A 22,118-nucleotide genomic window follows, 5' to 3' on the forward strand; every position below is an offset into this window, starting at 1 on the left:
CACTTCTCTCAAATGTTTCTACTGTGATGCCCATAAAAAATACTTTCCTAGGTCTGGAGAGATAAGCACTGGCTTCTCCTCTTCCAGAGGACCCAAGTTCAATTCCCAGTACCCACATGGCAGCTCACAACTGTCTGTAACTCCAGTTCCTGAGGATCCAACACCTTCACACAGATATATAAACAGACATTACATCCAGGCAAAACACCAATATATATGAAATAAAAAAAAACAAAAACAAAACAAACCACTTCCCACCAAAGGTACTCATAACTCATTTTGTTGAAAACTTTTATTTTTCAGAACAGTAATACAGCTTGCATTCTACCTGAAAAAAAATCTGACTTGGCTGGCAGTGGTGGCACACACCTTTATTTAATCCCAGTGCTTTTGGGAGGCAGAGGCAGGAGGATCAATGTGAGTTCAAGGCCAGCCTGGTCTACAAAGCAGATGCCAGGACAACTAGAACTGTTACACAGAGAAACCCTGTCTCAAAAAACCACAATAAAATTCAATTAAATTAAAAAAAAAATGTTGACTTATTTAAATATAATTTTTGTTTTGAGACAGGGTCTCAATAAGTAGCCTTGGCTGGCTTGGAACTTTCTATGTAGATCAGGCTGGCCCAGAACTCAAGAGATTTGCCTGCCTCTGCCTCTCTAGAACTGGGATTAAAGGCATACACCACCTCACTTAGCAAATTAACAATTTTCTAAAGTTATTTCTAGCTAAATTATTTAACTTGCTACACCCTAAATTAGCATAATTTAAGCTCTAGGAAATGTTTGGCTTCAAGTACCATAAAATTATATCACCTTGTACTTTGAAGGCATTCATATCCAAATTTGAAAAATAGGGATCTAATACAGTTAAGTCAACTAATAACACTTAAAAATGAGCAACATGTTCCTATCCCACTCCCCAAAGAGTTCTTCAAATCAGTATTGCTTCCCCTTTCAGCAGCTTATTAGTATGGGATCAGTATCAATCACCATTCCTTAAAGAACCTGCAGGGCATAATTTATGGAGCAGAATACTACTATACAGACCTTGGCTTCCTATTTAAAAACAGGCTTGCAGAACTGACCTTTCATTCCTAGTCCCTTCTCTGTTCCAGACAAAGCTTATAAGAAAAACTCTAGTAACCACTTAGATAATACACTCAAATTCAATTTACTTAATACTAGCATTTGAAGTTTCCATTTTTAAGGTGGGTGAGATGGCACAGCGGGTAAAGGGGCTTGCCAACAAGCCTGACGAACTGAACTCAACCCCTGGAGCCCCACAGTGAGAAGAGGATGATTCCCAAAACCTGTCCTCTAACCTCCACACAAGTTGTAGCATACTCCCATTGACACATACACACACAATAAATAAATGTAATTCAAAAAAAAATGAACTTCCAACTCTTAATTCCTTTTTACTATTACACAAATGTAATTATTTTACATTTTCCCCCGGGGTAAAAAAGATGCTTTTGTTAGCATGAAAGGAGGTAATTTAATCTCAAATCCTACTTAGTTATTTAGAAATCTCAAAGCAGAACAGACCCCAATATTTATAAGGTCTTTTCTAAGTACCCATGCAAAAAAGCATAGATTAACAAAAATTGATAATGACTATCACACTACAAGGCAAACACGGACCAGTTAGACTAACTCCAATTAAGAAAAATTTTATCCCAGACACTGTATTCTCCAAAAACAAAATCACATCTGTTACATATCAAAATCATAAAACTATAAACTGTCATTTACCATTTCACATCATCTCCTAATGGTCAAAATATATAACCCGAAAGTTTCTACAGAAAAACATAGTTATCTGCCCTGTCAACTACCTAGTATATAGCACTACAGTTTCATACCCAGGATAATATAGCATGCATGCTCTCAACTACCCAATGTGCTATATCTCCTATGCTGAAAATTACCCAGAAAATCCTCTAGACCCAAGAGGGTGGCATCACCTCATACTCTTTCTTTCCCTTGTACTGGGGAGTGAATCTTGGCTATAACATTACACCTTTTAGGCACCTGAGTGCTGGCTGGGATTACAGGCAGATGCCACCATGCCTATCTTTTTACATTTTTATTTTCCCCAGGGTGTCCTTCAACTTGTGATTCTATCTATGCATGGAGTAGCAGGAACCACAGGCCTGCACCACTGGGTCCAGCTTGTCCCTTTTAAAGAGCAAACAATGGAGCCGGGCAGTGGTGGCGCACACCTTTAATCCCAGGACTCAGGAGGCAGAGCCAGGTGGATCTCTATGAGTTCGAGGCCAGCCTGGTCTACAGAGTAAGTTCCAGGACAGGCACCAAAGCTACACAGAGAAACCCTGTCTCGAAAAACCAAAACAAGAGAGCAAACAATGGAAAAGGCTTTTACCTCTCCGTGGCTGCAAAATCAGTTTGAGGAAGGAAAACAGAACCCAGCTCTCCAGTCCCTAGCTCCAAGTCTGTCTGCTAGTGCATCATGTTCTTTGGTTCTAGGTTTGTGGTCATTCTAAAAGAAAAGCAGAAATCATTTAATGAAACAGCAAATTCACATAAACACACCAAACAGCATAAAAAGGGAAGATTGATGTGATTGGGAGGAAAAAACAATAGACCAGCTAGTTGTGACAATGAAGGCCTAAATGTCCGAATCTGGGAAGCAAAGGCAGGAGGATTGTCAATAGTTCAAAGCCAGCGGGAGATACAAAGCAAGATCCTATCTCAAAAACAACAAAACCCCCACCACCAGGCAATAAACTGTTCATATATTAACTGAATCATTCTATGAATACCTATCAGGCCAACAATACAACATTCATTTACTTTTTAGACATTCAATGAATATATACAGATAGATTAAAAGGATTTATGATTGCTAAGACAGTATTCCATTATAATCATGGCACATTACACTCAAACTACCAAAAATTAATTCTTACAGCTGAAATAACAATCCTTTAGCAGTTTGTTTCCTTATCTTCAGTAAACAGTGAGTAGTGTTACCGATAAGTTTGCAGCACAAACTGGTAAGCTTAACAAGGGACATAGAGAAGCTTCCGAAGACCTTTGAAAATCCTAGAACAATAATTAAATCCTTGTTTTAATGAACATTTTTCCTCCCCTAAACTACAAATAAATTGCCGTGCTTCAAATAATGACAGAAAGGAATCTATCTCTATTTAAAAAAAAATAAAGAGCCAGCCTGGTGACCAATGCCTTTAATCCCAGCACTCTAGACTCTAGGTCAGAGGCAGGAAGATCTCTCTGAGTTTGAGGCCAGCCTGGTCTACACAGTAAGCTCCAGGACTGCCTCAACTACTTGAGATCATGCCCCCCCATCCCCACGCCCCCCCCCCCAAAAAAAAAACAAGGAAAGAAAGAGAGGAAAAAAGAAACTCCCAAGTGAAGTACTCTCTGAAGAGTTTTCAAAGACAGTGACATATACCCATAGGCCCAGGCTGAAGTAGGATTGAGTTTGAGGTGAGACTACCTCAAAAAAAAAAAAAAAAAAAAAAAAAAAAGGGCTGGAGGGATGGCCTAGAGTTAAGAGCACTTGCTCTTGCAGAGGACCCAGGTTCAGTTCCCAGCACCCACATGTTAGCTCTCAACTATCTGTAACTCCAATTCCAGGGAATCTGACCCCCTCTGACCTTCGTGGGCACAAGGTATGCACATGGAATACATACATACATGCAGGCAAAAACATTCATACACATAAAATAAAAATCTTTAATGGCAACAAAAAGTTTTCAAAGAATTTGGTATATAAAGTACAATGAAGAGAATATCCCCCTCATAATTTAACTAGCTCAATAAAATAAGCTGATATAATACTTTTAAAACTCAAGATAAAAAAAAAAAAACCCTCAAGATAAAGTGATGGCATGGCTTTTCTGTTAATTTTTGTCTAAGAAACAATTTCACATTGAAGTCCATAACACCAAAGGCAATAGAATTTACATCCCTGGAAAATTTAAAGTTATTCCAAAAATAAATATCAAGTGTATGAAAAATATATCACCACTCTTGAGGCGTCTATCAATAGACTATGTAATGCCGAATCTTTGCATTCAAACACTACAACACTGGGGAAAAATGTACCATGATACTGGCCAGGACAATCTGAAGATAGTGACTAGAAAAAGTCTGTATGGTATTTACCACAACCTCTCAGGATGGTACATGCCTGTAATTCCAACACTTGGGAGGCAGGGGCCAGACAATGACTGAGTTTGAGGCCAGCTTAATCTATCTACATCAGTGGTTCTAGACCAACCAGGGCTACATATATAGCCATATCCCACAACAAGTTTTAAAAAATTTTTACAAAATAAGAGATTTATTTTTTACTTTCTGCATGAATGTTTTGCCTACATGTACATAAGTACATGGAGGTTAGAACAGGATGGTGAATAATGCCTAGAACCAGGAGTTAGAGATGGTTGTGAGCCACCATGTGAGTAATAGGAACAGAACCTGGATCCTTGGCAAAAACAGCAAGTGCTCATAACTACTGAGCCATTTCTCTAGTTCCAGAAGGGTTTTTGTTGTTTTGTTTTGGTATTTTTGAGACAAGGTATCATTACACAGACTTGGTTAGTCTCAAACTCATGATCCTCCTGCCGCAGCTTCTTGAATGCTGATGTTATAGGCATATACCTCCATGCTTGGCTTTAAGTGGTCTTGAAAATAAATGTGATATGACAAATCTACATATCTGAGAACAGCTATCTAAGGCTGGACATTCATAAGTAAGAATAAGTCTCCATGTATTTATTTGGGAGCTGGGTGGCCCCCAAAAAGTCAAAAACAAAACAAACAAACAAACAAACAAAAAACCCAAAAAATCCCCTACATTTTATAATCAAAAACAAACAAAAAAAGCTATCTTCAATGTTACACATATTTGCCTCTATTGTTCTTCCTAAACCTGGAAGTTCCTTTTCAGTCTTGAATCATATCTTAGCTATTTGAAGGGTCATTTTTACCAACAGTTTCAAGTCATCTGGAGCCAAGACATGTAAATAGGATATAAAGTTGGACAAATCAGGATTCCTACATTGTGGGATAGTTGTGCTGCCAGCAGCAACCCCTAGGAGAAAAAAAAAAAGGCTCAAAAGGTAATTTTCTGCCGCTAAGTAAAAGTGTGCAGGATTCTGCCAGAGAACTCCTCCCTACAGCATTAGTCAGCCACATGTAGACTTTGCCAAGGAACTCCCAAGACAATCATTAGTCCCAATTGGGTTCCTTTAATTCTCAATATCCTAAAAAAAGAAAAGAAAAAACAAACAAACAAACAAAACCCTAAAACTCTTAGAACACATCTTAAGGTTAACTTTTGCACTTAAAAAATTTTCTTACAAGGTTGGAGAGATCTCTAACAAGAACTTTCCAATTACTCTTAAATAAACAGGATTTCCTTGTACAGCCAGACAGTCATGTACCTGTGTCATGTCATAGGTTTAAATTAAGTAAGTCCATGGGCTGGGCAAGATGGCTCTGTGGGTACAATCTATTTCCAGGAAAGTCTGATGACTTGAGTTCAGAATCAAGTAAAAGCCCAGGGTGGTAGCCCACACCTTTAATCCCAGAACTCAGGAGGCAGAGAGATCAAGTGTGAGGCCAGCCTGGTCTACATAGTCAGTTCCAGGACAGCCAGGGCTATTACAGAGAGAAACCCTGTTTCAATAGCCCCACCCCCCAAATTTAAAATAAGTAGGCCCTTCGGGTTATCTTGCATTAATTCATTCCCATTTATTTTCTTCTCTTATTTTTTTTTTGGGGGGGGGGAGTGTTTCGAGACAGGGTTTCTCTTTGTAGCTTTGCGCCTTTCCTGGAACTCTCTCTGTAGCCCAGGCTGGCCTGGAACTCACAGAGATCCATCTGGCTCTGCCTCCCGAGTGCTGGGATTAAAGGCGTGCACCACCGCCACCCCGGCCCCATTTATTTTCTTTTAGTGATTTATTTGCTTTCTTTCCATTTTAAAAATCTTTATCGTATAAAATAATGGATTGGATTTCATGACACTTCAAACATACTGTGTTTTGCTAATATTTGCCATTTGTTTGTTGTTGTAGTACTAGGGACTAAACTTTGCCATGTACTCCTGACCAGTCTTACCTTTTAAATGTGTCAGGATTCAAGACTGTAATCCCAGATATTAGGGAGTTAGAAGGATTTAATGTGGGAGGCCTACCTAAGCTACATAGTAAATTCAAGGCCAACCTGGGCAACTTAATGAGAAACTTCATTAAAAAAAAAAAAAAAAAAAAAAAAAAAAAAAAAAAAAAGGAGAGGGGAGACGGGTGGTATTGCATGCCTTTAATCCCAACATTAGGGAGGCAGAGGCAGGCAGGTCTCTGTGAGTTCAAAGCCAGCCTAGTCTACAAAGTGAATTCCAGGACACACTCCAAATTATCATGGAGAAACTCTGTCTCGAAAAACCAAAAATTAAAAAATAAAAATAAAAAGGGGTTATGGATGTAGCTGAGGGGTAGAGAGCAAGCACTCGTTTAGCTTATTCAAGGCCCTGAGTTCAAACCCCAGTACTACAAACACAAATTCCAACTACTCTCTGCTAAGACAGTCTCGGGTACGTAACAAAGGGTTGCCTTATACTCGCTATAAAATTAAGGATGACCTTGAACTCCCTATCCTCCTGCCTCTACCTCCAAAGTACTGGTATACACCACCACTGGAGCTTGTGATAATTTCAGAATTTTTAATAATTTTAATAATTTTTAATGTCAGCTTATTTTAATAAACAAAATATGTCACCTGTCAAACACAAAACTTGAGAGTAAAACTTTAAAGAATGTAATAAATTACATAGTTGGATCTAGTGTATTAGAAGAAGAAAAAAGAAAGATGGTTCTACTAAAGGCTGGCATTCCATCAACACTACTACATTTAGTTACTCAATGCAATTTTATTGTGGGGGAGGGTGAGGAAGAACATTCTGGAGTTCAAAGAAGGGATGAAATACTGAATGACTGAGAACATACCTCAAAGGTAGAACACTTGCATGGCATGCACAAGCACCACAAAAACAAAGTTGCATAGGATTTCAATGTGACTAGTAAGGCCTAACTAGCTGGGAGAATCCTAGGTTCATTTAAGGGAGAGGGATGGGATGGCATAAACGTTGGGGGGGGGGGGGGTGTTGAAATAATTGCATACAATGTGGGTTGCCAGGACCTACCAACTGAGATCACACACAGTGAATAGCACATTTTTTTTCTTAGTATCAAGATGTTTAAAGCAAACCGTGCATGTCAGAGCACACCCCTAACCCTAGCACTCGGGAGACAGAGGCAGGTGGATCTCTGAGTAGCGACTAGCCAGAGCTACAAAGAGAAACTGTCCGGGAGTGGGGGGAGGAGGGGGAGAAATACGTTTAAAGCGCCTCTGGCTAATTGGTAACAAAATATGGGGGGGGGGGGGCCCTCGGGACATAAAGGTTACTCCAGCAATTTAACAGAGGAAGCTTTTTAATGCAAAAGACTTAAAGTCAGGGAATATCCTGTTTAATTTCTTTTCCTGCCTATGGAGGCCGTGGAATTTTAGCTTTCTTAGTTGATCTAAACTCCAAAAAAGTATTGTCTCTATGCTGATGTTTACTTAATGCTAAACTCAATACAGGAAGTCAGCTACTAAAGAGTAGTTACATCAGACACAGACATTTATAAACCATCTGCTGCAAGTGACCCAGGATTCAATTACAACATCAACCCTCAAATTTCATCGAACATTCAAATTACCAGTCTAGTCGAGAGTAAGTTCATTCTGCCCTACTGGCGCTTTAGATCGGGTTGCACAATCCCTGAGGGGTTGGACTGTCTTAGCCTAGCTCTAGAGCATCAGGTCCTAAGTGGAGTGCGAAGTTACGTCAGGACATTTTAAACCGGAGGCAAACTCCAGTGTCGCCTGCACAAACGTAATCAGCCCATTCCCCCGAAATTTTGGAGTTTAACACGTCTCTCGAGATCAGAGTGAAACGAAGTTTCAGTCCCTTTGAGATCTCTGAGCGCACAACGTCCGACTGCTATCATTTCAAGGCGCTAAAGAGTGCGAACCAAGCTAGGGAAAAACTATTTGGTGCGGAAATTCGTGTCTTTTCCGCCCACCATTGGGGGCCGCACCGGCCGGGTCCCGAGCGATGCCCTGGCGTGGAGTTTGGGGGCGCAACGGGGCCCGGCGGGGGCGGCGAGCGCGCGTTCCCCCGCCCGCTCGGGCGGCGTCGAGGCGCGAGCAGCTCAGCCAGCCTTGCAGAGGGAGCTCTCGGCAGTTCAGGGGTCCCTCTGCTCGCAGCCACACCAGCGCCGCCTGCGCCACTCGGCGGTGACGGAGACCAGCAGCGGCGATGATCGGACTCGGAGAAACTACGGAGCACCCCAGCCGCTGGAGAAGCACTCGGGGCGGCCGGGTAGGTTCCGGGACCGGGTGGACTGGAAGACGGGCAGTCCGAGGCGCGTCGGTAGGGACCCGACACCCACACGGTTCCGGGAGCTGGCTACGCGCGGGCGGCGAGAGGGTTCAAGACCCCCGAGCGAGGCAAGCGCGGAAGCCGAGCCTCCGAGCTTCAGCCTCGGTTAGGGCCACCCGTGGCGGGAGGGGCGGAGGGCAGAGGGCGGGCCGCGGCCCGAAGATCAGCCGGGCCAAAAGCCGGCCTCGAGGGTAGAGACAAAGGAAGGAAAATGGAGTCGCCGAGCGCGCAGGCCTCTGTCGCCACCGCCGCCAGAGGCCTACCATGTTGGGAGGAGGGAAGCTGGCGGGCGGGCGGGCGTGGAGGGGGTTGGCCAGGCCCTGGCGGCAGCGCCGGGCAATGGCGGCGGCCGCGCCGCAGCAGGGACGGTAGAGGGAGACAAACACCCCCCGGCGGCGGCGCTGGCGCCGGGCTGCAGCCAGCGCCGACCGGAGCGGCCCCATCGTGACACCTAGAGGCGGCCCGCGAAACCTCCTCCACCCCGGGCCCCCTTACCTTCGCGCCACACCCCCCGCGGCGCCCGCTCCGCCGCCGCTCCACCGCTCCGGCCACCTGGCGTCCCCGGCCAGCTCCGCGTGCCTGCACTGGCTACCGCTGTCGCCGCTGCCGCCAAAGAAGCAGCTCCGCGCACGGTTTAATCGCTCCACAGGCTCGGACACAAAATGGCGGCGGCGCGGTGCAGTGCGCCTGCGTCGGCGCTGCCGGGGCCGCGGGTGCTGATAAGGGAAGAGACGGGTGGGGGGGGCCGGCCGGCGGCGAGTTGAGGGCGGGGGAGGAAAGGTGAGGGGAGGGGTTGGCGCAGGGCAGCATGGGAGGCGGCCCCGGGCGCCAACTTTCAAAAGCGGGCGCGATGGCGTCACGAGATGCGCCGCGAGTCGCGGCGTCACGCCGCACGCGCCCTTCCGCGCCCTCGCCGGGTCGCGCGTGGGCTTTGCTAAGGCGGAGGCGTCCTGGTTCCCGTTGGGTGGGGCTTCCTGGGCGGAGGTTTGCGGCCTCTGGGCAGTCGCATCTCCGCCTGGTTGCCGTGATTCTTTCTAGCTCTTTCTCTCCCCCGAAGCCGTGGAGGGCGGGAGGACTAAGGTTAGCCGAACTAAGCGCGCGGGGCTGGGCCGTGGGGTCGAGGAGACGCCAAGGTGCGGCCCTGCCCAGTCTCCTATCCAGCTGGGCCCAACCCGAGTTGAGCTCTGCACCGTCTTCCGCTACCGAGTAAGACCCAGCGAGTTCCCACGCCTTCACACCTCTCCAACACTGTTCGGTGGTGCTCAAGATCGACAGCTAGAAGAGCCGTCTTTCTTTGCCCAGTGGCTTTGGTGATCTGGAAAAGGGCCCCACAAAACCGGGTGTGAAGTTAAGAGGACCAGGACAGGGCCTCCTGCATGTCTCGAGGCCACCTTAGTCCGGAGAGAGAGCAAACCACAGCAGTCGTCTTTGGCACCGTAAAAAGACGTTATTTCTGTTAGGTTCCCAGTTGGGGAAGTCCTTCAGCCCTTCCCTCTCCCTGGAGGCGCCTGGGGGACCCTACCCTACCAGTGGTAAACTTGACAAAGGCCCTATTGCCAGATGTTCTAGTGATCACCTCTCCCCCGCAAGATCGTGGAATGTGGCTGTGTAGATAACAGCTGCACCTCACATCACAGGCGCTGCTTCTGCTCTATCCATGTATTTATGCTGTGTTGTGGGAATGTTGGCCCATTGTCAACAGATACTGTTATTTCCCCCAAAAGAATCAGAAAGTTGGGTTTGGAAGTATGTAAAAATCCAGATGTTCAAATGTCAGCAACTAAATAAGATGTTTTTAAGCCATGAGCCAATTCAACCACCCTTGTGGGCCTGTCGGCTTATGACCCTTGACTTAGAAGAAAGTAAAAAAGAGAAATTCCATGACTAAATCCTGGGAAACTCCAATATTAGAGAGAGGGTAATAGATAAGGAAGCAGACAGAAAGTCAAGTCTAGAGTGTTGAATTGTAGACTCCAAGGCCAGAGGTTTAAGGCAGGAAGGGAGGCTTCAGTTTCCAGGTGCTGAGTGTTCTGGTATAGCTGAGCCAGAAGCTTAGTTATTGAATTTGTTACCTCGGAGATAACTGGAAAATATCATTGGTGACTTTAGCTTGACTAGTATGGACCAACTGAAGATGTTGGGCTGAGTAGAATGGGTTACAAAGTAAACAGGAAAGTAAGGAAATAGAGACAGTACATGAAGGCAACTTGAGAGTTCTGCTGTGGGCGGAACAGACATTTGGGGATAAGTGCAGAAGGATGTAAGGTCAAGGGAGTTTTATTTCCCTTTTGGTGGTAAGAGTCCAACCCACTTCCATTCACATGGCAAGTGCTCTGCCACTGAGCTTCATCTCAGTCCAGTGAAGATGTTTAAAAAGATGGCTCTCTGGAGGTAGAGCCAGACAGATTTCTGAGTTCAAGGCCAGCCTGGTCTACAGAGAGAGTTCGAGGACAACCAGGGCTACACAGAGAAACACTGTCTCAAAATAGATTGATAAATAAGATGGTATTATTCCTGAGCTGTTTTGTTTGATCTCAGATCACCTTGAGAGTAATTACAGTGGTATCTTCTAAGGCTTTAGTGTGGACAAATATACGGCAGTGTCTTCGGAAGGGAAAAAAATGCCAGCTACATTTACTATTGTGTGACCTCTGAGGTGTCAGAAGCCAGAATAAGGTCCAAGTAACCTTAGGACTGCTGTCTGAAAAAAGGAACCTATGTGCTGTTCTGTCAGCTGAAAACCTAGGAGGGAACAAAAGGATGTTTTCTTCTAGGAAATCCTGATGTGTCCTCCTTTGTGTCATCTCCAAGGAGTAAGGCATTTCAGGCTAGAAAGAGACATCTGAGAGGGAAGAGTAATATGGGATACAGATAGGATAATAAGACCAGGGCCCGGGGAATATAACTCAGAGTACTTAGCATGTTTGAGGCCCTGGATTTCATCCCCAGCACTGAAAAGTAAGGGCAGATTTGTTCCCTGAAGTAATAGTTGAGGCTACCCTATGCCAAAGATTTATAAAGGAAACTGGGGGCTGGAGAGATGGCTCAGAGGTTAAGAGCACTGGTTGCTCTTCCAGGGGTCCTGAGTTCAATTCCCAGCAACCACGTGGTGGCTCACAGCCATCTGTAGTGAGATCTGGTGCCCTCTTCTGGTACACAGGCAGAATACTGTATACATAATAAATAAATCTTTAAAAAAAAAAAAATAAAGGAAACTGGTTGTTTTTGTTGGACTTTTGTATTTACTGGGGGGTGGGCATGCTCATGTTCCATGGCTCAATGTGTTAAGGTCAAAGAACCCCTTGAAAAAGTTCTCTCCTTTCACCTGGGCATGGAACTCAAGTTTTCAGGCTTGGTGGCAAGTGGCTTTACCCGCTGAGCCATCTTGCTAGCCCCCGTGTTTTATGTATAATTGGGATTTGTGTGACAGGGTCTTGCTATTGCAATATAGCTTTGGTTAGCCTTGTACCCACTTTGTAGCCCAAGGTGGCCTCAGATTTCATTTATAGTGTCCCATGTGTCCCCCCTACCCCGTCTTTCTTCCTGAGATTACAGGATGAGCCACCACCATTCCTGGTTTATAGAGGATAGTTTTAGAGTATTCTAGAATATGATATAGACTCTGTGTGTGTGTGTGTGTGTGTGTGTGTGTGTGTGTGTGTGTGTAGTATTATTAAGGGTTGTCATTTAGGAAACATAGGTTTTAAGGGTGCCCCTTACTTTTAAAAAGGTTTTATTACCTTTTATTTTGTGTGAGGTATATGCACATGCATGCATGCCAGGGCACACATGTGAGGATCAGATGATAACTTGCAGTTGGTTCTCTTCTATGATGTGGGTCCCAGGGATGAAACTCAGGTTGTCAAGCATGGTCTCAAGTACTCTTACCTGCTAAGTCTTCTCACTATCACCACCACCCCCACCCCACCCCCCGCACAGACAGACAGACAGACACACACACACACACATCCCTTATTTTTTGAGAATTTAAGGAAAGGTCCTTCCCATGGACTTTCAATTAGGTTTGTATTCCATGGGGAGTGGTCAGGGCCTTTTAGCACATGGCTGCTCAGTTTATCGTATGGCTTTGGTAAAGTCACCATATTTTACAACCTGTCCCTCAGCCTCTTTGGTGGGGGCAGATTCCTAGAGTAATTTCAAATTCTTAAGGGTTAAGTGCCTGGAAGCTTGACAGATAAGCAAAGTGCTGTTTTACTAACTGGCAGATAGACTAGTATCCATGCTGGCAAAGATGTGTTATAACTCAGTGGTATTCACTTTATCTAGTATGTGAGGCTTTGAGGTCAATCTGTAGTGAAACCAGAAAAAGAAAAAAATAAAGTCATGTTGTAGCCAAGTGTGGTGGTACACAACTGTAAATCCCAGCATTTAAGAGTCTGAGGCAGAAGATCATGAATTGGAGGCCAATCTGGGCCTTGTCCCCCAAAAAAGGAGGGGAAAGTTACATTGTTTCTCTATAGAAGATCTATAGGAGAGTGGCCAAATTACTAGAGAATTTTTTCGGGGGGTAGGGGTGGGGGTGAGGGTGTTTTTTGAGACAGGTTTCTCTGTGTGTCTTGGTTGTCCTGGAACTCACTCTGTAGACCAGGCAGGCTGTCTAGAGAACTTTTGTTAAACAGACCAAGATGCTAAGTGTTAGTTATATAACTTAAATATTTAATATCACCCTGCCTGGATGTGGGAGTCGGACTGTCCTAATGTCTTAGTGAAGGTTTCTATTACTAAGATAAAACACCATGACCAAAAAACAGCTTGAGGAGGAAAGGATTTATTTACCTTACACTTCCATGTCACATGTCCTGTCATGGAAAGTCAGGATAGGAATTCAAGGCAGGAACCTGGCTGGCAGGAATTGAAGCAGAAGCCAGAAGCTTACAGGCTTTAAAAAAAAAAAAAAAAGCGTGCTCACACACCCTATTTTCTTATACCATCCAGTACTGCTTGCCCAAGAGTGACACCACTCACAGTGAGCTGGGCGCCCTCCCCCATTAATCATTAATCAAGAAAACATACCACGAGCTTGCCTATAGATCAGTCTGATGGGGGCATCTTCTCAATTGAAGTTTTCTCTTCTTAGATTTTAACTGGTACCAAATTGACAAAAAGCAACCAACAAACTTTTTAAAAAACATTTATTTCAGCCCGGCGGTGGTGGCGCACACCTTTAATCCCAGCACTTGGGAGGCAGAGCCAGGCGGATCTCTGTGAGTTCGAGGCCAGCCTGGTCTACAGAGCGAGATTCAGGAAAGGCACAAAGCTACACAGAGAAACCATGTCTTGAAAAACCAGAAAAAAAAAAAAATTATTTCTGGGGAGAGGCACATGTGTGCCATGGACATCTTAGAGGAGTTATTTTCTTTTAGTTGGGTTCTGAGGATTGAACTCAGGTCATCAGACTTGGTGGCAAGAGCCTTTTTATCTTGTGGGCCCTTGTGGTGATTTCTTAGTGGCTGTGTAATCTCAGGTGAGTGAGTAGCAGCTCATCTATAGATTTCTTCTCTATAAGATTGATAATTGTATTGACATAGCGATAACAATCTTGAAAAGTAAAGCTTCTGATATAAGTACCAATTATCACCCAGTAAATTTACTTGCCATGCTTTCTGATCTTTTAGTCCCGACCCTCCCTTCCAGACAGCTCCCTCTTTCTAGAGTCGTCAGTAGAATCAGCCACATTTCCAAGAAGGTTTTTCTTGGCCTAGAGTCATTCCTTCTGGGAAAGACATACTTTCTGCAAGAATTCTCAGAGATTCTTTGGTTTTGTTTTTTGAGACAGGGTCTCTCTGTAGACCAGACAGGCTGGCCATGAACTCAGAGACCTGTCTGCCCCAGATTCTGTTTCTAAGATCCTCCCTGGCTTCCTTTTTGTTCCGTGTATGGCTTGAAGGAATTGTGAACATTTTATTTCATTTATATAAACTCTTTACACCAGAAAATCAACAAGTGAAAAGGCAGTGTGTTAACAGTAGACAAGAGTCTTTACTTCGGTGTAGGTCCTAAGGGTACACATGAATCCTTCTGTTGTCTTTGTACCTATTGAGAACATGTATGAGATATGACATGGTCCATCCAGTTCATCAGATATTATCTCATACCTATTCCTCTCCTCTTTCCCTCCCTCTCTCCCCCATCTCCTTTTTTTTTAATTGAACCAGGGCCTGTGCACACTAGGATGCTAAAGTCGCACAGTACCTCTGAGCTACACCCCCAGCTCCAGTTAAGCAAATCTTTTTTGAGTATCTGCACCCTTGCAGCTCCCTATTTTGAGCACTGGATTCAAGGACTGCTTCCTGCCTTTGAACTTAAAAGTTTAAGTGTAAAAAATGCAACAACTGGGCCTGGAGAACTGGCTTAGCAATTAGGAGCACCTGCTGCTCATGGAAGGAACCTGGGTTGGCTCCCAGCACCCACGTGGCAGGTCACAACTGTAGCTCCAGTGCCAGGGGATCTGACATCCTTTCCTGGCCTATGAGGTCACCAGGAATGCATGTAGTGGCCATACATACATGTAGGCAAATACTCAAAAAATAAAAATCTTTAACAAGGCAAGAATGGATTCACCGAAAAAAGAGTGTAAAGGAAAGAATCATCTCTAGCAGTGTCTCACTTCAGCTGTATCTAAAGTGCTGCCAAAGTATTACTAGGTGAGACAAAGGCATGCAAGGTAAAGAACATAAAAGTATGTAAGCGTGTTTGAGGACAGTGGGCTGGCCCATGCCACTGGGCTAGGAGGAAATACGATGCTGAGCCTCATAAAACACTTGGAAAGTTTTCAGTGTCTACCCAAATCAACTGCCAAACCAACTACTACTTATATTTTACAGACTTCCACACATCTCCTGCCCAGACCCCAAGAACTTTTTCTTATCAATGTCTTCTTTCTTCAAAACCCTGCAAAAGCTGTATTTGTTTATTACCTCTCAGTTCAAATGGTTGCCTGAAGTGTGATCCTAATTAGTCTTATCAATAAAAACCTGGAGTCAGATCTTAATGTGAAAGCTGAAAAGATCAGAGCAGCAGAGCAGCAGAGCAGCAGCTACTAGAGATTCTTACCTCCATGAATCCTCAGGCTGAATGAGGGGGCCCGAGATCCTATCTCCACCCACCTCGTATTCCTGTCTCCACCTCCTGAATGCTGGGATTAAAAGTGTGAGTCTCCCAAGTGCTGGGATTAAAGATGTGTAGCACCACCACCTGGCTTCTGTGGTTAACTAGTGGCTAGCTCCACCCTCTGATCTCCAGGCAAGCTTTATTTGTCAGAACACAAACAAAATATCACACAACAGTTGCCCTTTCAAGTACCTACATCCCATGCTTGGGAAGTAGGTTAATTCTAGGTTTTGCTCTTTGCATTTTCCAGGCATCGATTGATTAGCTTTCTGTAATGCATCACATCCTTCGTGACTGCCTTTCCAATGTGTTGGGGTTACCTCAACCCCATGTACCTCACCATGCCTAACCTAGTTTTATCTTAAGTTTGGGAAATGAGCCAGGTGTAGTGGTGCACACCTGTAATCCCAGCACTCAGGAGGCTCAGGCAGGAGGATTGTGGGTTTGAGACCAATTTGGCCAATATAGGAGTTCTAGGACAGCTGGGGATCTTGTTTCAAAAGAAACAGAAAAGAAAAAAAGAAAAAGTTACTCATTCAAAACCATAATGAGCCGGGCGGTGGTGGCACACGCCTTTAATCCCAGCACTAGAATTACAGGTGTGCACCACAGCACCTAGCTCAACATTTCTGCTTCTATGGTAGTCCTCTGCAGATGATGCTATAGCTCCAAGGCTACCTAGGAAGGAGAAGGGAGATGATGTCTCTGCCAGGAATTGAGCACAGGACCTTGTGCAGGTCAAGCATGTGCTCTTTCACTGAACACTGAGCTCTCATTTCCTTAATTCCACAAAAGGATTTCTGACCGCAAGACAAGCGGGCTATTACTGCTTCAACTCAAGGAAGGGCTGTAGTCAGACTCATCAGACTTGAGCAGAAAGCACCTTTAACCTCTGAGCCATCTCAAAAGGGCTTTAATGATGGAAATTTCAGGCAACTTTGGCAGACAGATAGCAGAGGTATTTGGAGCTATGATTTTTAGTCTATAAGTACGTCCTGAGTAACTGAACTCAGCTTTATGCTCTAGACAGGTAGTGCTGGAAGGAGACTGTTGTTGTTTTTGCCCCTTTGGGGGGCCTGCCACCCAGCTCCCAAATAATTACACACGGAGGCTTATTCTTACTTATAAATGCCTGGCCTTAGCTTGACTTGTTTCTTGCCAGCTTTCCTTAATTTATCACATCTATCCTTTGCTTCTGGGCTTTTCCCTTTCTCTTCTGTAAATCTTACTCTGTTTCTTGCTATGTAGCTGGGTGGCTGGCCCCTGGAGTCTTCCTCCTTCTCTGGCTAATTCTTCCTCTTTTTTTTTTTTTTTTTTTTTTTTTTTTTTTTTGGTTTTTTGAGACAGGGTTTCTCTGTGTAGCTTTGCGCCTTTCCTGGAACTCACTTGGTAGCCCAGGCTGGCCTCGAACTCACAGAGATCCACCTGGCTCTGCCTCCCGAGTGCTGGGATTAAAGGCGTGCGCCACCACCGCCCGGCTAATTCTTCCTCTTTTTTCCTCCTAGATTTCTCCTCTATATATTCTCTCTGCCTGCCAGCCCAGCCTATTTCTCTCTCCTGCCTTGCTATTGGCCATTCAGTTCTTTATTAGACCATCAGGCACAGTAACACAGCTTCACAGAGTTAAATAAATGCAACATAAACAAAAGTAGCACACCTTAAAATAATATCCTACTACAGGAAACAAGTGAATCTCCTAAGGGATGTGCTGAATTTTTTTGTTCGTTTTTTGTTGTTTTTTGAGACAGGGTTTCTCTGTGTAGCTTTGGCACCTTTCCTGGAACTCACTCTGTAGACCAGGCTGGCCTCAAACTCAGAGATCTGCCTGCCTCTGTCTCCCCAGTGCTGGGATTAAAGGCTTGCGCCACCACCGCCAGGCAATGTGCTGAATTTTAAGGCTTCTTATACACTAAACATGGTACTTTCATCCTCAAAATGTTTAGAAGTTGCATTTGAGATAGAGTAAGACTTAAGTTGGGAAACTGGATATAGGGAGCCCAGAGGTAACAGATTGCAGAGATACACATCCAAAGACATTTCTGTTATTGTTGTGTTTAGAGACAGGATCCCACATTGTAGCCCAGCCTGGCCTGGAACTCAAAAATATCCTTCTGTCTCAGCCTCTCAAGTGCTAGGATTAGAGGTATGAGCTACCCCTCCTGGCCTTATAAGACATTTCTTTAAAAGAAAAAACATATATATGGTATATGTATATATATGTGTATGTGTGTGTGTATGTATGTATGTGTGTGTGTGTATATATATATATATATGAATGAACCACATAGTGTGGAGACTACCAATAAAGTATTGTTTGTATGTACACACATACAAATATATATTTATTTATATATGTGCCTGTGTCTGTGACTGAGAGTGTGGAAGTCAGAGGGTAATTTACAGGAACAGGTTCTTTCCTCCTACCATGTGGATTACAGGGATCCAACTCATATTGCCAGGCTTGTGCAGCACATGCTTTTACCCACTGAGTCTTCTCAAGAGCCCTAAAAGACATTCTTGATCACTTTTTATGTATCTGGCTTTGGGTACTAGAGGTAAAGGGGATATATATAGCTGGGCATGGTAGTGTATACTTATAGTCCCAACATTCAGTAAGTGGAAGCAGGAAGATTGCAGGTTCAAGACCAGCTTGGGCTACATAATAAAACCTTGTCTAAAACAAACAAACAAAAACAAGGAAATGCAGGCTAATCAAATAGTAATTGCCAGGCTCCATGGCAGACTCATAATCTTCAGGGAAGTTCTCAGATGGCTCTGAAAACTGGATAAATTGGAAAGACATAATCTGATTCCATTTATGAAAAATATACAGGATAAACAAATCTAGAGGGACAAAAAATAGATTTCTAGTTGTCTAGGCCTAGATACAGGGCGGCGGGGGTGGGGGGTAGGGTGAGGGGAGGTGGGGGTGGGGTGAGGGGGAGAATGCAGGAGCCCTGGGAATGATAGCTAAAGGGAGTAACGTTCTTTATGGGTAGGTAAAAATATTCTAAAATTGTATTCCTTGGTATAAAACTCTGAATATATCCAAAGCCATTAGGTTAATAGAGCAGTAGATGCTTTATCACAGTACTGGGGGTTGAACCCAGCATCATGCCTGTGTAAGGCAAACACTACCACTGAGCTCCATTCCAAGTTTGCCTGCTTTTTAACTTTGTTCTGACCCTGGTCCTGCTGAGCTGTCCCAGGGGGTTCCTTGAGCTCACTCTACAGCCCACGCGGTCTGAACCTGCGGTGCTTTGGGCCTCAGCCCCCAAGTAGCTGGCGTTAAACGCTTATACCATCAGGCCTGATTTGAATTGTATACTTCGTTGTTTAATGTTAAAAAATTGATGTTTTGTTTTGTTTGAGACAGGGTCTCACTATGTAACTGGCTATCCTAGAACTCACTATGTAGAACAGACTGTCCTTGAACTCATAGAAATCTGCCTTCGGGGTTGGGGATTTAGCTCAGTGGTAGAGTGCTTGCCTAGCAAGCGCAAGGCCCTGGATTCGGTCCTCAGCTATGGAAAACAACAACAAAAATAATAAAAATAGAAATCTGCCTGCTTCTGCCTCCTGAGTGCTAGAATTAAAGGTATGTGTCACCATACCCAGTTTAAAAAAAAAAAAAAGAAAGAAACCAAAACTTTGTTTTGTTTTGTTTTGTGACAGAATTTCAAGTAGTCTAGGTTGGCCTCAACTTTATTATGTAGCTGAGAATGACCTTAAACTCCTGATCCTCCTGCCTCAGCCTCCCGAGTGCTGGGATTACAGGAGTGCACCACCATGTCCAGCAAATTGTACACTTTAAGAGGTTGAACCACATAGTGTGGAGACTACCAATAAAGTATTGTTTAAAGGGGGCAGTGCCGGGCGGTGGTGGTGCATGCCTTTAATCCTAGAACTTGAGAGGCAGAGGCAGGCGGATCTCTGAGTTCAAGACCAGCCAGGGTTGCAGAGAGAGACCCTGTCTCAAAAAACAAGACTAGCCGGGCAGTGGTGGCGCATGCCTTTAATCCCACCACTCGGGAGGCAGAGCCAGGCGGATCTCTGTGAGTTCGAGGCCCGTCTGGTCTACAGAGGGAGATCCAGGAAAGGTGCAAAGCTACACAGAGAAACCCTGTCTCGAAAAACCAGAAAAAAAAAAAAAAAAAAAAAAAAAACTTACAAAGCTCTACTGGAAAGGACCCAGTAGACTCCTGTGGGTCATCCTTAGACTTTTGTGGTGCCAGTTGCTTAGTAGAATCATCAGGGTAATTAGGCATACACCAGAGCAATTGCAGTTGCATGTGATTAATGCATTTGAATGGTAATATAGGCCAGCTAGGCCTCAAAACCACTGTTGTCCAGGCTGGCTTTGAATTCACAGCATTTCGAGACAGGGTTTCTCTGTGTAGTTTTGGTGCCTGTCCTGGATCTCGCTCTGTAGACCAGGCTGGCCTCTAACTCACAGAGATCTGCCTGGCTCTGCCTCCCGAGTGCTGGGATTAAAGGTGTGCGCCACCACCGCCCGGCTGCAATCTTATTGCAAGAATTTGTCACTCTACAATAGTGAGGTACAACTCTTTTTTTTTCTTTTTTTCCCCTTCTTTAGAGAGAGGAGACAGAGAAGAGAGAGAGACTGAGAGAGAGAGGAGAGAGAAAGGAGAGGGAGAGAGAGAGAGAGGAGAGAAAGAGAGGAGAGCAGAGGTACAACTCTTAAAGAAATATGTAATGTCTAAGTTGAAAGTTTTTAGGGGTTGGCTTGAGCAAGGCAAAGTAGAGGTGAAAATCATGGACCACAGAAGGAGTGGTACCAGGCTCAGGTGTAGGCAAGCCCTGCAGACAGCCCAGTAAAGCTCTAGGGCAGAGGAGCCAGTTACAGTAGACATGAGGATCCAGACTGGACTAGACGCAAAGGGTCTTGAGAGCGAGGTTAAGTAGGCTGGGGTTTTCCGTAAAGGGAAGAATGCCTGTAGAGTCTTAGAAACCATTCTAAAGCATGGAGAATAAAACATCCAGAGCATCCTCATGGAGAGTAAGTCCAAGAGGGACGAAGAGGAGGCTTTGAGTTGTTGAGTTTGAAATGCTTTGGATGTTCAAAAGGAAGTATCCAGTCTGGAGTTGGATTCACAAAGGTCTAGAAATAAAATAGAAACAGAATGACTGACATTAGCCTCAGAATGCAGATGTAAGAAGCCGTGTATTTAAAGAGAGTAGAACTCTGTGGAGTGCTGTTTAAGGGGTGCCTGAGGAGGAGGAAGAGGTCAGAGGAGTTAGCTAAGAACATAGATAGTTGTTAGCTGTCGCAAAGCCGCTGCTTAGTCAGCTGATCTAAGTCAGCATTTACTGTATGTCCATGTGCCTGCGATGTATCATAAGTTAAGAGGCAACTGGGCCTTGAATTTTAGCATCAACTTTAGACTGATGGCTGTCACTCAGGCCATTGACAACCTTATTTTCTAAATGATACATTGTGCTTCCTTAACTTTAGAGGAGGAACTGGAGTCTTTCCAACCTCACCTTCTCATGTTATCCAGGTCCAGAACAGCCTAGCCTGGCATCCAAGAACCTTTTTTTTTTTTTTTTTGACCTTTTGAGACAGGGTTTCTCTGTGTAGCCCTGGCTGTCCTGGAACTCACCCTGTAGACCGGGTTGGTTTCAAGTTCACAGAGATCCGCCTGCCTTTGCCTCCTGAGTGCTGGGATTAAAAGTGTGCACCACCACTGCCTGTTTTTTTGTATTTCTTTTTATTTGTTTTTGTTTTTTTAAGACTTATTTATGTATATGAGGTTTTGCTTGCATGTGTGTATGTGCCTATAGATGGTTGTGAACTACTGTGTGGATGCTGGGAACTGAACCCAGGTCCTCTGCAAGAACACTAAATGTTCTTAACTGCTGAGCTGTCTGTCCCTCCAGCCACGCCAAGAGCCTTCTAACCTTGGGGGATGCGTGGCCTGAATAGTACACTTCTTTCTGAGGGGATGGTGGGAAAGCAGAGAACATCTCATGTTCTGGTATCCAGCAAATTGTACCCACATACCACGCTCAGAAGCGTACAAGGAAGTTACCCCCGCTCTGTGGGGGAGACAAAGAAGCAGTCCTCTTCCCATGTGCCAGCCCATCTGCTTCTTTGCCTTCATAAACATGCTTTTTCTTCCTTTTGGTTCACTACAGCTTTGAATACATGAGAAAGAAGAGTGAGAAACAAGAAGAAAAGACGAGGTTGGAAGAGGGCAAGAGGAAAGAGGCGGATGGAAGGGAACTCCTGCAGCCACCAACACAGTAAATTGTATCCTGAACCACCTCAGCCTGGCCCCTTTTTTGCAGCATGCAGCTGTCAATTTCCTCTGCAGAGTTCTGAAGATGATGAGCAAGACCTGGCTGTGACCTGGGTGGTCTTAAATGATGAGACCCATCAGCATGTTATAGGCCTTGGAAGCCCATTTCCACTTGCCCCCTCTAGGCACACACTTTCCTTGCCCTGATAGCTGTGACTCTTGATAACATCACCCATCTTGCCC

General features: G+C 44.6%; 1 protein-coding gene and 1 long non-coding RNA gene across 5 annotated transcripts in view; one reads left to right on the top strand and one right to left on the bottom strand.

Annotated features, from left to right (window-relative positions):
* The window catches only part of Ctcf (CCCTC-binding factor), a 49,677-nt gene extending 40,498 nt beyond the window's left edge, over positions 1-9,179 (bottom strand). Inside the window, exons 1-2 of one of the 4 annotated variants that reach the window (XM_059264132.1) lie at positions 8,977-9,179; positions 2,389-2,505 (exon numbers count right to left, since the gene is read on the bottom strand). The gene's annotated coding sequence lies outside the window, so the exon portion shown is untranslated. The remainder of the gene's footprint in view (positions 1-2,388; positions 2,506-8,976) is intronic. The other 3 variants (XM_059264133.1, XM_059264130.1, XM_059264131.1) reach the window with 3 other exon arrangements.
* On the top strand, positions 7,802-21,904 carry LOC131911787 (uncharacterized). Its single transcript, XR_009379435.1, has 2 exons — positions 7,802-8,421; positions 21,772-21,904. It is a non-coding gene; the product is annotated as an uncharacterized LOC131911787 (long non-coding RNA).
* Positions 21,905-22,118: the final 214 nt, after the last annotated feature.

This window comes from Peromyscus eremicus, chromosome 5 (genome assembly GCF_949786415.1).
Source record: "Peromyscus eremicus chromosome 5, PerEre_H2_v1, whole genome shotgun sequence".
Classification (NCBI taxonomy): domain Eukaryota; kingdom Metazoa; phylum Chordata; class Mammalia; order Rodentia; family Cricetidae; genus Peromyscus; species Peromyscus eremicus.